At 31.0% G+C, this 12,525-nt stretch overlaps 1 long non-coding RNA gene across 1 annotated transcript; it reads left to right on the top strand.

The window, feature by feature from the left end:
- Positions 1 to 501: 501 nt before the first annotated feature.
- On the top strand, positions 502 to 11,793 carry LOC139509397 (uncharacterized). Its single transcript, XR_011661724.1, has 4 exons — positions 502 to 648; positions 7,417 to 7,567; positions 9,798 to 9,912; positions 11,497 to 11,793. It is a non-coding gene; the product is annotated as an uncharacterized lncRNA (long non-coding RNA).
- The last annotated feature ends 732 nt before the right edge of the window (positions 11,794 to 12,525 follow it).

The following is a 12,525-nucleotide window of genomic DNA, read 5'->3' as shown; positions in this document are numbered from 1 at the left end:
ATGAAAATTTCTGGATCTGCCCCGTATTTGAAAGCTAAATGTGTGGTAAATGATTGCTAATTAGACAAGGCTGGTTTATTTCTCATTGAATTAAAGTTAAACATTTATCTTTATATATTATTTTACAAAATGAAATCACAGTCATAATCTGTGATTATGGTAACTTAAATATAACAGTCCCTTGGTCATTAAAATAATTGAAATTATAGTTAAATTAAGTTATTATTATTTATATTAACAGAGACATATATACACATATATGTGTATATATGTCTCTGATATTAATTTTATAAATTAAAGGGTTGTAAGGGTTGTCCATGTGGAGGTGCTCCTTTGTAAAGGATGCTTATAAACAAAATAATTTGTTATATGTTCCAAGAATTTGTATAGTATATAGGATATTAAAAGAATGGGGATACATTTTTTTTACATAGAGAAATGCTTTGAACATCAACAAATATCCGCCAATCTCTATTCCGGATTCGGATTTTTTAAAACGCTTGAAAGATACAGATTATGACGCGTTTTGAAGAGAAGGACGCCGCCGATAATTTGTCAACAACAATAGTACTTGTTTTAGCCAATTTAACAAGACAACCAATACCAAGGAGCTATGAATATTAATAAATACTCGAGGATATACTACAGGTAACTCAAACAAATGATTTAATAGTGCAGGAATAAACAGAAATCTGCAATGACTGAATGTTTTCATCTTCGAGTTTGGTATAGTGATGTAGTGTCCGTTCGACATGTTTCACGTTCGCCCAAGTACCTGTGGCTGTTCGCCCATGATCGATTCGCCCTGATTTTTATACCCCCGCTTTGAAAAAAGGGGGTATACTGTTTTACCTCTGTCTGTCCTTCCGTCTGTCTGTCAGTCAGTCCGTCCGTCCCATGAATATTTTTCGTCACATTTTTCTCAGGAACTACACTACCAGGATTTCTGAAATTTGGTTTCAGGCTTGATATAAGTCAGCTGTACTGTGTGATGCGTTTTCAGATTCATCACTTAACAACTTCCTGTTTACCGAACACTTGTTTGATTTTACACATGATAGCCAAGTTGAAAATTTTTCGTCACATTTTTCTCAGGAACTACAATACAAGGATTTCTGAAATTTGGTTTAAGGGTTAATATAAGTCAGCTATACTGTGTGATTTGTTTTCAGATTCATCACTCGACAACTTCCTGTTTACTGAACATTTGCATATTTTTACACAATTAATATTATCCACTTGCGGGGGGGAGGGGGGGGGGGGGGGGGGGGGGGGGGGGTATCGTCAGTGAGCAGTAGCTTGCAGTTTCACTTGTTTTTTATATGTTGTCTACTTGCATAATGTTTATTATTTGAACAGAGTATGGCAAAGAATGTTGAAAAATTTGGCGAATACATGTATGTGTATTGCTGCAAACGAAAAATTATTATCCCTTTAATTTTGTTTAAGTACTTATCGTTATTGATATTTGTTTACTGTTACAATTCATGCAGTATTATAACAGAGACATATATAATAATTAAACTGTCTATTTGTTGTCTCTTTGACATCATTCCACATTTCTATTCTCAATTTTATCAAAATACTTTTCATGTTTTACAATTCGTATATGTTACAGTAAATACATGTAGGTGAAATTAGGAATTATGTGTAATTACTAAAATTTAGGAATTACATGTAATCCCCGATGTACTTAGTAAATACAAGTAATTCCTGAAACGGCCCAGTTATTACCAGTAATTACTAATTTTAAAATGAATTTTGACACCTATTTAATAACTGTTAAAACAATGTACATGTAAGCTGATCAAAAGTTATGGTAATTCTAGCTATAGAAGATCAGTGAGTACTCTTAAAAAGTGATTAGCCTAAAATGTACCTTTTTTGTTATAAGAGCATTAGCTACGAGCTGTTAAATAAATTAAATATGATTTTTTTGTGTTAAATTATTAATGAAAATTATATAGTGAAATTATAATTCACTTTTAGCAGTCAATCTGGTTCTATTTTACTTAAATAAGCAGAGAAACATGGTTGATGATTTTTGCACTTGCAAGTGACTAATTGGACCTCATTGAATATGTATTCATGTGAACTTCAATTCAACACCTAGCTGGAGATAGGTTACTGATGTATTCATATTTAAAATTGTAAGGGTTTCACAGAATCCAGTATCTCGCCTACTTTAGCTGTTAGTCGCAGGCTCAACAAAAATGGGGGGGGGGATATCAAATCTTTTGACTAGTGCTGTAAGAAGCTTCTGTCCAAATTTGGTTAAAATCCAGGATGGTTTATGAAATCTAATAAATGTCTAAAAAAAACTTTAACCGCAGACTCAGTGTATGTAATGTTAACTGGGGAAAAAAACAAGTCCATTTATCAGTCAGGGGACTTACTTAAACAAGTGATTTTCTAAATCACTGATTCAAGTAACATTATTTCCATAAAGGTTGGAAGTTAGAGTTGTCTTTCTTTAATAATCACCTATTTAAGTAGTACAAATTAATCACTAGAAGAAGTGATTTAATATTAGTGTAGCTTTAAATATAGAATACTAATGATCCAGGGACTAATTATGTTTCTAAACTTATCAGAACCAACATCTGTGTTGTCGAGGATGACCGGGTCATTTCAGGTGATGACCTTGTACTGAATCTAGGATAATGACATAAAAATCACTTGTTTAAGTATCAGACCTCAATTTCCTTCCCAAAAATCACTTCTTTAAGTATCATTCTTTTAATAACCCCCACTAATTTCAACACCCCGAACAGTGAAATTTTTATCGCGAACAGTAGAATTTTATTACATAATCTGAAAGATGAAACCTTGAACTTCACAGGAAAAATACTCCCACTGCTGTGAAAAATCTTTTAAGAAAGTATCAGTTCATTATGTAAAGCCATTATTATAGCTTTTTTAGCTCACCTGGCCTAAAAGGCCATGTGAGCTTTTCTCATCACTTGGCGTCCGTCGTCGTCGTCGTCGTCGACGTCGTCGTCGTCGTCTGTCGTCGTTAACAATTTTTCAAACATCTTCTCCTCTGAAACTACTGAATGGATTTAAATGAAACTTAACATGATTGTTCCTTAGTATATCCTGCACAAAATGTGCGCTTCGATTTTTGATCCGTCAAAAAACATGGCCGCCGTTACTTAAAATAGAACATAGGGGTCAAATGCAGTTTTTGGCTTATATCTCAAAAACGAAAGCATTTAGAGCAAATCTGACATGGGGTAAAAATGTTCATTAAGTCAAGATCTATCAGCCCTGAAATTTTCAGATGAATCAAACAAACCATTGTTGGGTTGCTGCTACTTAATTGGTAATTTTAAGGAAATTTTGCAGTTTTTGGTCATTATCTTGAATATTATTATAGATAAAGATAAACTGTAAACAGCAAAAAAGATCAGCAAAGTAAGATCTACAAATAAGTTAATATGACCAAAATTGTCCATTGACCCCTTAAGGGGTTATTGTCCTTTAATGACAATTTTTCACAATTTGTTCATCATATTTGCTAACTTTAAAAAATCTTCTCCTCTGAAACTACTGAATGGATTTGGTTAAAACTTAGCATGGTTGTTCCTTAGATTATCCTGCACAAAGTGTGTGCTTTGATTTTTGATTCGTCAAAAAACATGGCTGCCGTTACTTAAAATAGAACATAGGGGTCAAATGCAGTTTTTGGCTTATATCTCAAAAACGAAAGCATTAAGAGCAAATCTGACATGAGTAAAAATGTTCATTAGGTAAATATCTATCAGCCCTGAAATTTTCAGATGAATCAAACATCCAGTTGTTGGGTTGCTGCCACTTAATTGGTAATTTTAAGGAAATTTTGCAGTTTTTGGTCATTATCTTGAATATTATTATAGATAAAGATAAACTGTAAACAGCAAATATGATCAGCAAAGTAAGATCTACAAATAAGTCAATTTGACCAAAATTGTCAATTGACCTCTTTAGGAGTTATTGCCCTTTAAAGACTTTTTTCACAATTTGTTCATCATGTTGACTTACTTTAAAAAATCTTCTCTTATGAAACTGCTGTATCAATTTCAGCCAAACTTAGGCTAAATGAGTTTCAGAGTTTCAGAGTATCTAGTATAAATTTTATATTTCATTTCCTTGTATGTCAAGAAACATAGCTCCTATGGCTAAAATAGAACATAGGAGAAAATGATTTTTTTTTTTTTGAAGAAAATAGGACGATTCAAAGAACATTTAAATAAATTGAAAAGCCAAAATAATCATTGATGAGAGATTAAACCAAAAAAATTCAGGTGAGCGATTCAGGCTCTTGAGAGCCTCTTGTTTCAACTAAAATAGAATTTTCAGGTAAATGATAGCATCAAAGGCATAAACCTTGCTACTTAAAAGAAGCAAAAAGTCCATATTTTTTTAATTTTACTAATTAAAAGATGTTATTTAAACCTTTGTGTTTAAAATTTTGAAAAAACTACAAAATCCCAATTTGTGACAAAACCTCGAATTTGCTACTCAAATAAGTGATTTAAAAATCACCTATTTCAGTAAGTCCCCTGACTGTTTATAAGGAAATACGAAAAGGGATTTCGAAAAAGGGATTTTTTTTACAAACTTTACTTCTGGAAATTATTTTATGATCATAAACAAGCTTCTGTCCAAGTTTGTAGAAATCCAGGATATTCTGAGAAAGTTATAAAATTTAAAAAACTTTAACTACAATGTGAATGTAATGTTAACTGGCATATAAGTCCATTTATAAGTAAAATACGGAAAAACTTGATTTTATTTTCACAAAATTTACTTCTTGAAAATTATCTCATAATTATAGTCAAGCTTCTGTTCACGTTTGGTAGAAATCCAGGATAATTTAAGAAAGTTATCAAAATTTAAAGAACTTTAACCACATAGTGAATACTTGTGGATGATGCTGACGACAGAATAGCTTGCTGTGTCTCGCTTTTGCGACAAAGGTCGCAGGCTCGACAAAAAGAAACATAATCATAATGACAACATTGAAAGAAAATCTAAAGGAATGGCTTATTTAATCCACAAAAGATCATTCTTATACAGATAAAAACGATAATAAAATTTTGTTGCAGGTATATAAGCTGGAGTCTGGAGGTCTTGAAAAACTCATAAAAAAAGAGAAACACAAAAATATGAAATGTGACTCTTAACACCATCAAATTGTATAAATTTGTTTGTGAAGAATGTCAGCTTTATCACAACAGTTTGACAAAAGAAGTTGTAAATAAAACTATTTTGTAAAAGGAATTTGACTTATGCCATTGGGCAACTTTATATGCAACAACAACAACAAACAACAAATATTTTATTTGCCAACCACGGCGCCCAAAATGAGCAGAACAATTACAATGTAATTTTCAAACATAATGTAAAGTAAATTAAAAATAGGTTAAAAAGGACATAATATGAGTGATTTTGATTTTATTGATTAATATAAAATATTAAAGCAAATGAAGTCAGCAGAGTATGCCTGATGAAGATTGTAATATAAAGAAATTATGAGATTTTAAGAATTATTCAACCAAATTTGGCATTATCAAATGTTTATCATCAAAAAGAGCTGGCAAAGTTGCCTATAAACTTCTCACAAATGTATATCTTAATTTTGGATTGATATCATTGTCTTGCCTGCTGCAAATGATATTAAGGGAGTTTCAATACTTTTAAAACAACCATTTTTCAGTTTCAATTCACAACCACTAAAGGTGTGCCTTATATTCATTAAATAAATCCTTAATTAAGTCAGCCCTAAAATATCTACCCTTTTACTTTCTTATTTTGTGTCTTGGATTATATCTTTAATTTTAAATTAAAAATATCAAGTCAGTAAATAGCTGTAAAAATGACAAAGAAAATCAGTGTATACCAGTAATCATTGAAACAACTAGTAAATACATGTAATTACTAAATTAGCTACTAATTACAGGTATTTACTGAAATGTTTAGTAATTACGTGTAATTCCTAATTTCACCTATTTACTGTAACATATACATTGTATGTACATCATTGTTTTTACTCTTTTTTGACTAGTTTATCAAAACAAAACATAATTTACAGTCTCACTAATTAGCGACAAGACGAATATTTGTTTATGGTTCAAACCGATACTACATAGTACAAAAAAAACTACATTGTACATGTTGTACTACATGTATCTTATCTATGATTAACTCAAAGTCATATATATAGCTAGATAACAAAACACTTGCAGTTTAATATCACATACATTTGTACATGACACAGGACAATCACTGACAAGTTTCAAGACTTGCTAGCAGTAACTGAAAGCCAGCACAAATGCCTAATCTGTCGTACACTCTTATTCTGCAGGTGGCTGTACATGTACCTCACTTTTTACATTAGATACCATTTAACGTCATACAATGTATCAGAAAACACATGACAAGTTGCATATCAAGTGTAAAATTTGTTTCAGTTCAGACTATTTTATTTTAGCAGAAACTGATCTGGAATTATGGTCCAAAACAAGCATTTTTCATGTTTCATGGCAATAAATTGTGTACATGGTGTATGTGTAGGATTTCTATAAGTTGTACCACTTTGTACATGTAGCATTGTAGGTTCCATACCTCAAAAGGAAGGTTTGGATTACTTTTTGGGGTAATGGACTAAACCTTTTTATAATTATGGGTAAAAAACAAGTATCTGGTATCCGAACATTAAACCCTTGAATAATATACATGTACATTGTGCATCATTTGTGTATGTTCATACATCTGAACGAATATATACATGTAGATACATGTATAAGAAGATATGGTATTATTTCCCTTCACCCAACTTGACCCAAGATCAATAGACATATTATAAAACTACAGGTCACAGTAAATCCTTCAACAATGAGCAAATCCCATACAGTGTACCTTTCTATGGATCTCTATGAAATTGAGCCTCAATTGCAAGGTTCGATACCAAAGTGGTAAAAATATAAGATCAAAGGGGTTTATTATAGACACATGATAGAAGTTTAAGGGAAAATTGTATAAAAATCAATTTCAAATGGTAACAACTTGAAAACTAATTTAATAATGACAGTTACTATTGTAAGACAACAATCATGACCTGATGACAATGAATGGAATGACCTGCTTTTAGTTATTGTGCCAAATTTAATAAAACTTTGCCTCAATCATTTAACATGTTTAAAGGGTATCTAATGCTATTAATTGTGATTTTCAAAACAACAGTGAAGACAGGTGAGCGACACAGGCTCGACACAGGCTCATGATATTTGATACTTGTAGATAATTACATGTAGTACAATTCCAAGTCTAATACAAATAGAAAGAAATTCATGGATATTACAAGCTAATTGTTTGCAAAACTCTTTGAATAGTATTGTGTCCACATGCTAAATACTGTTTTCACCCTTTCAGCAATATAACAAGGAATGGACAGAGGAGTTGACTATTGATTATGACTGATACTGGTAATACTGGAATGAAGTAACCTACATGCAGTGTCCAATGACTCCATGCCTGACAGTCCATTTTTACATGTACATAAAATGTATGTTGACAGCCAATGGTAAGTATTAATCTTCATAATACATGTATATACAATGATTGTATGTGCATCTCTGAGACTTACATTTCACTGTTGTGTGGCTTCATTACTGACCAGAGACTGATAAGAATTAGATTATCCTTTATTTTATGATATCTTCAAATATTATGTACTAGTAACTACATATATGTACTCAATGACTTGCATTCATTTAAGGTAGATACATGGTATACCGCCATCTTGGATTGTACAATCACAGTAAAAAGTCGGTCTAGTTATTTGCCTAAATCTGCAAATTTGGAGACAGATTTGCAATTTAAAGGTTAGAATGTTTAATGATTTAAAGAAAACTTGGTATTTTTTTGTATAATTAAAAATATTTAAACAAATATCATTTTTTTTTTTATTTTAGAATCATTTTTTTAAATGGGCCATTTAAGGGAAGATAACTCTTTTAGTAAAAAAATTATACTGGACTGATAGGGAAATTTTTTCTGTTTACTTTTAGCAAGAAAACAAGTTCGGTGACACCATTTTTTCTTTTTATTTTCTTAAAATATATTACAAAAACTATCTTTTCACAATTTATTTCAAAAATCTATCTCATAGAATTTTGTTTATGCACACAAATGTGTTTTTCCATGAACAATCTAACCAAATTTAGGCAATTTTCAACGACATATAGCTTGAAAAATAGCACGGTGACCCATACTTTTTATTATATTTTTGAAAAGAGCATAGTAAAATCTTCATTTTGGCTAAGTATAAGAAAATTCTGTCTCAAAAAATATTTACTTATGATCTACCTTAACTTGTAATAATTATGATGCAGCATCCAACAAAAAGTATGTATTTTTTAGCTCACCTGGCCCAAAGAGCCAAATGAGCTTTTCTCATCACTTGGCGTCCGTCGTCTGTAAACTTTTACAGAAATCTTCTCCTCTGAAACTACTGGGCCAAATTTCACCAAACTTGGCCACAATTATCATTCGGGTATCTAGTTTAAAAAATGTGTCCAATGACCCAGCCAACCAACTGAGATGGCCGCCATGGCTAAAAATAGAACATAGGGGTAAAATGTAGATTTTGGCTTATATCTCTGAATCCGAAGCCTTTAGAGCAAATCTGACATGAAGTAAATGTGTTTATAAGGTCAAGATCTATCTGCCCTGAAATTTTCAGATGAATCGGACAACTGGTTGTTTGATTGCTTCCCCTAATTGGTAATTTTGAGGAAATTTTGCCGTTTTTATACGACAGCAAAAATTGAAAAAATTTTGGGTGTAATGTATATTAGTATCACAATGGCGTCGTCACAATGGCGTCGTCTTCTTTGTCATCGTCCGAAGACATTTGGTTTTTGCACTCTAACTTTAGTAAAAGTTAATAGAAATCTATGAAATTTAAACACAAGGTTTTAGATTTCGCTCAATAACTTTAGTATATAAATTATATAAGAAAACAGAAATCTATGAAATTTTAACATAAGGACTATATGACCACAAAAGAAAGGTTGGAATTGATTTTGGGAGTTTTGGTCCCAACGAATTAGGATTTCCAGTAATACATATTTTTGGTACAGTCTCAGAAATAGTACCTATCAGTCTATGCAAAAGTAAAGGTGTACATTTTTTTGTATATGAATAGAATTTAATTGTTGCAGATTAAACATTTTTAGAAATTTAATTTTAAAAATAAGGAGATGTGGTAGGATTACCAATAAGAAAACCATCATGGTCATCCACATTCAAAATGAAGGGGAAATAACCACTTTTAGGCCACTTTTATTCTGACCTTCAACAATGAAAAAAATACTGCTTAGTCAGCTGTTTATGATCCTGACAACAGTTCAATCTATAAAACTAGTAATAGTCATTTTGCTAGTGATGTTCATAATGACACTTATTGGTTATAAAAAAAATCAATTGTTTTCTCTGTTGCCACTAGCTGTTGCAGTCTGTGCCAACCTGTTTTAGTGTCTGTCTAACTGAAAGAGAAATTTGATTCTTTTTCTCTTGTTATTACAAATGTACATGTATGTCAACCGAAAAATCAAAAAATTTCTATCTGACCGAATTATCTGATTCACTGCTTTTGGCGAATATTTTTTACAATAGTTGCCTGTGTGAATTTGATTTACATTGTATATCTAAATGAATTTTCATTTGTATTGCCTTTTTTTTTTATTTGGAAAACATTAATCAGGTTCAGGGCTTATATTTATAATAATTAATGGAATTTAAATTTTCAGAATTGCACATTTGTTGCTCCCAAGATGTAAGAGGATTTGAAGTTATACAATGAAATGAATGAATTGATTAGAAATACATGTAGATGAGACCCTATAGCTACAGAACATGTAACTGGTATGTATTGGTTATGTGGTATTTGTAGTCAAAATGGTAATTTTTTGGTATGACAAAAATGCTGAAATCTGAAAATTTAAAAAGGAGTCTTGAAACACAAACTGACAAAATAAAAAAAAACATTTTCAATCAACAGATCTGATCAAGGGAAAAAATAATCTGCTATATATACATATATGGAATAGGCATTTAGTTACATTTATCATATGTTTAGTAGTAAATACAGTAGTTTTTTGCATATTTGATAAATAGTCTGCTGTTTAATCAATATCGCATACCCTTTATCACACCCCTACTTTTTTTTTTTTTTTTTTTTACATAAAGTCAGTTTTTATTTATGTAAGATCAAGAAAAATTTTCCTTAAAATAGGTCCAAAAGAACGGTCATTCGGGCTTGACGCAATTTATTGAATGACGTCATTGTGTGGGATGATTGCCAATGAGACAACTATCCACAAAAGACCAAAATGACACAGACATTAACAACTATAGGTCACCGTACGGCCTTCAACAATGAGCAAAGCCTACCGCATAGTCAGCTATAAAAGGCCCTAATAAGACAATGTAAAACAATTCAAACGAGAAAACTAACAGCCTTATTTATGTAAAAAAAAATGAACGAAAAACAAATATATATGCAACACATAAACAAACGACTTTTATTCAGTTTGTTAGTTAATCGACCTGGTTTACACATCAATAACCTCTAGAAAAAAATGTGTTTAATCCTATAATATACCCATGTGTTATGCTTGTAGTTTTAGGAAATTAGAATATCAAAATAGCTTGACCAAGATTAAACAATTACTGATATCATGAGTTAGGTCATGTAGGTATTTTTTGTCTTGTCTGCAACTGATTGAATGGTCATAATGGTGTAGTACATGTCTGTCTGGGCATGGTTCATCTTACCATGACCTGATATTCATTATGATGGTTCATTGGTCAATATTAAGTTTCATATTTTAGTCTGTTTGTTGTATACTGTATATAATCAATTAAGATATTGATCAGCTATATTTGGTGTAAGCAATGATTGTAAGAGGCTAAGACATGTAAGAAGGGGGCTTGAAAATAATGAGTTGTGTTATTATAGGCACTAAGTATACTTACATATACAGGTTATGTGTAGTACACCTACATGAATAGAGTTTGTTTTCATTTAAGAAGTTAATTATAAAAATTTAACATGGTATGATTGCCAATGAGACAACTATTCACTAGAGTCCAAATGACTGAATACTGCTAACTATAAATGATCATATGTACAGCTTTCACCAATAAGAAAACTGATACAGAATAGCGAACTATAAAATGTCCTGAAACAGGGATTGTAAAAACCTGTGTTTTATGAGTATTGCCCACCCCGGTGGGAAATACTGGGAAAACCTAGGTTTTACTGTCAAGGTTTTACTGGGTAAATCACCATAAAATCACCAATTGATCATGTCAGAGCTTAAAATACAATACAGTTTTCTTCTAATTATAAGTTTGGTAAATTATTGGAGATTAAATTGATGTTATCTTTTTTGCTGGACTACAATACAGAAATAAACATTACATGCTGATTTTATTGTATTACAGGAACTGTAGGAAGTATTCCAAGAGTATGATTGCTAAGTATGCATTACAGGATTTTATCATTGGAGCAACATCCAAGGATAATAAGTGGAAATGTATGAAGGAATCCTTGGGTACAAATATCAATTATATGCAGAAGTGGACTCTTAAACATTATTAACAGACATGGTAGTCAAGAAATTTATACCATTACCAACTGGAATTAACTATTGTGTATATTTTTTCAACCATAAGTACTTTCAGAATACAATACAATTCAAATTCAGATTATTGTGTCAACATACAAAAATGTACAAGTTACATTTAAAAAAAAATGAAAATGCATATATATCATGTATATGTTTTTAAAATAAATTTTATATAAAAAAATGAAATAACAAGAATTTTTAGCTTTATATTGTGCAGCCAAACTTGGAAATCTTTTAATGGTATATGCCTATATGAAAAAAGAAGTAAATGGTTGTTAATTACAGAGAGACTTTCAATATGGTACATTTGTATATCAGCTAGCCTTTGTTTCATAGAACTTTCTTTTTTAGTTTATTAATACAATGAGATATGAGGTATACATCAATCAGACAGCAATAAAACAACAAAAACACCCGAAAGGCATTTAGCTATAGGTGCTAACATGCAGTCCTCAACAAAAGCCAAAGATTTGCCATGATCTATTGAATTGACCAGAGACTATAAACAATTACAATATGAGTCAAGAGCTGCCATCAACACCAAATTCTCTGAATAATTTTCTTTTAATTAAGATGAGATTATAGACAACCACTGAAAAGGTTTCTGACTTTAAATGGGTACATGAATATGTGGTGAGGTGAACTAGTTATTTCTTCAAAACCATCTAAAAAATTGGCATCTTTTGCAAATAGTTCTTATCCAGAATATGATTGGTTTTTGTCATAACTGATGACCACACAATATGACTTATACATCTATGTATACATTTGTACATGATAAAAATCATTTCAAATGTTATAATACATCAGTGCAAACATCTTCTTTAAATGACCACATTCCATA

This window comes from Mytilus edulis, unplaced genomic scaffold (genome assembly GCF_963676685.1).
Source record: "Mytilus edulis unplaced genomic scaffold, xbMytEdul2.2 SCAFFOLD_1373, whole genome shotgun sequence".
In the NCBI taxonomy this organism is placed as follows: Eukaryota; Metazoa; Mollusca; class Bivalvia; order Mytilida; family Mytilidae; genus Mytilus; species Mytilus edulis.
Note: the sequence above shows the minus strand (reverse complement) of the source record. Positions and strands in the feature narration are given on the sequence as shown.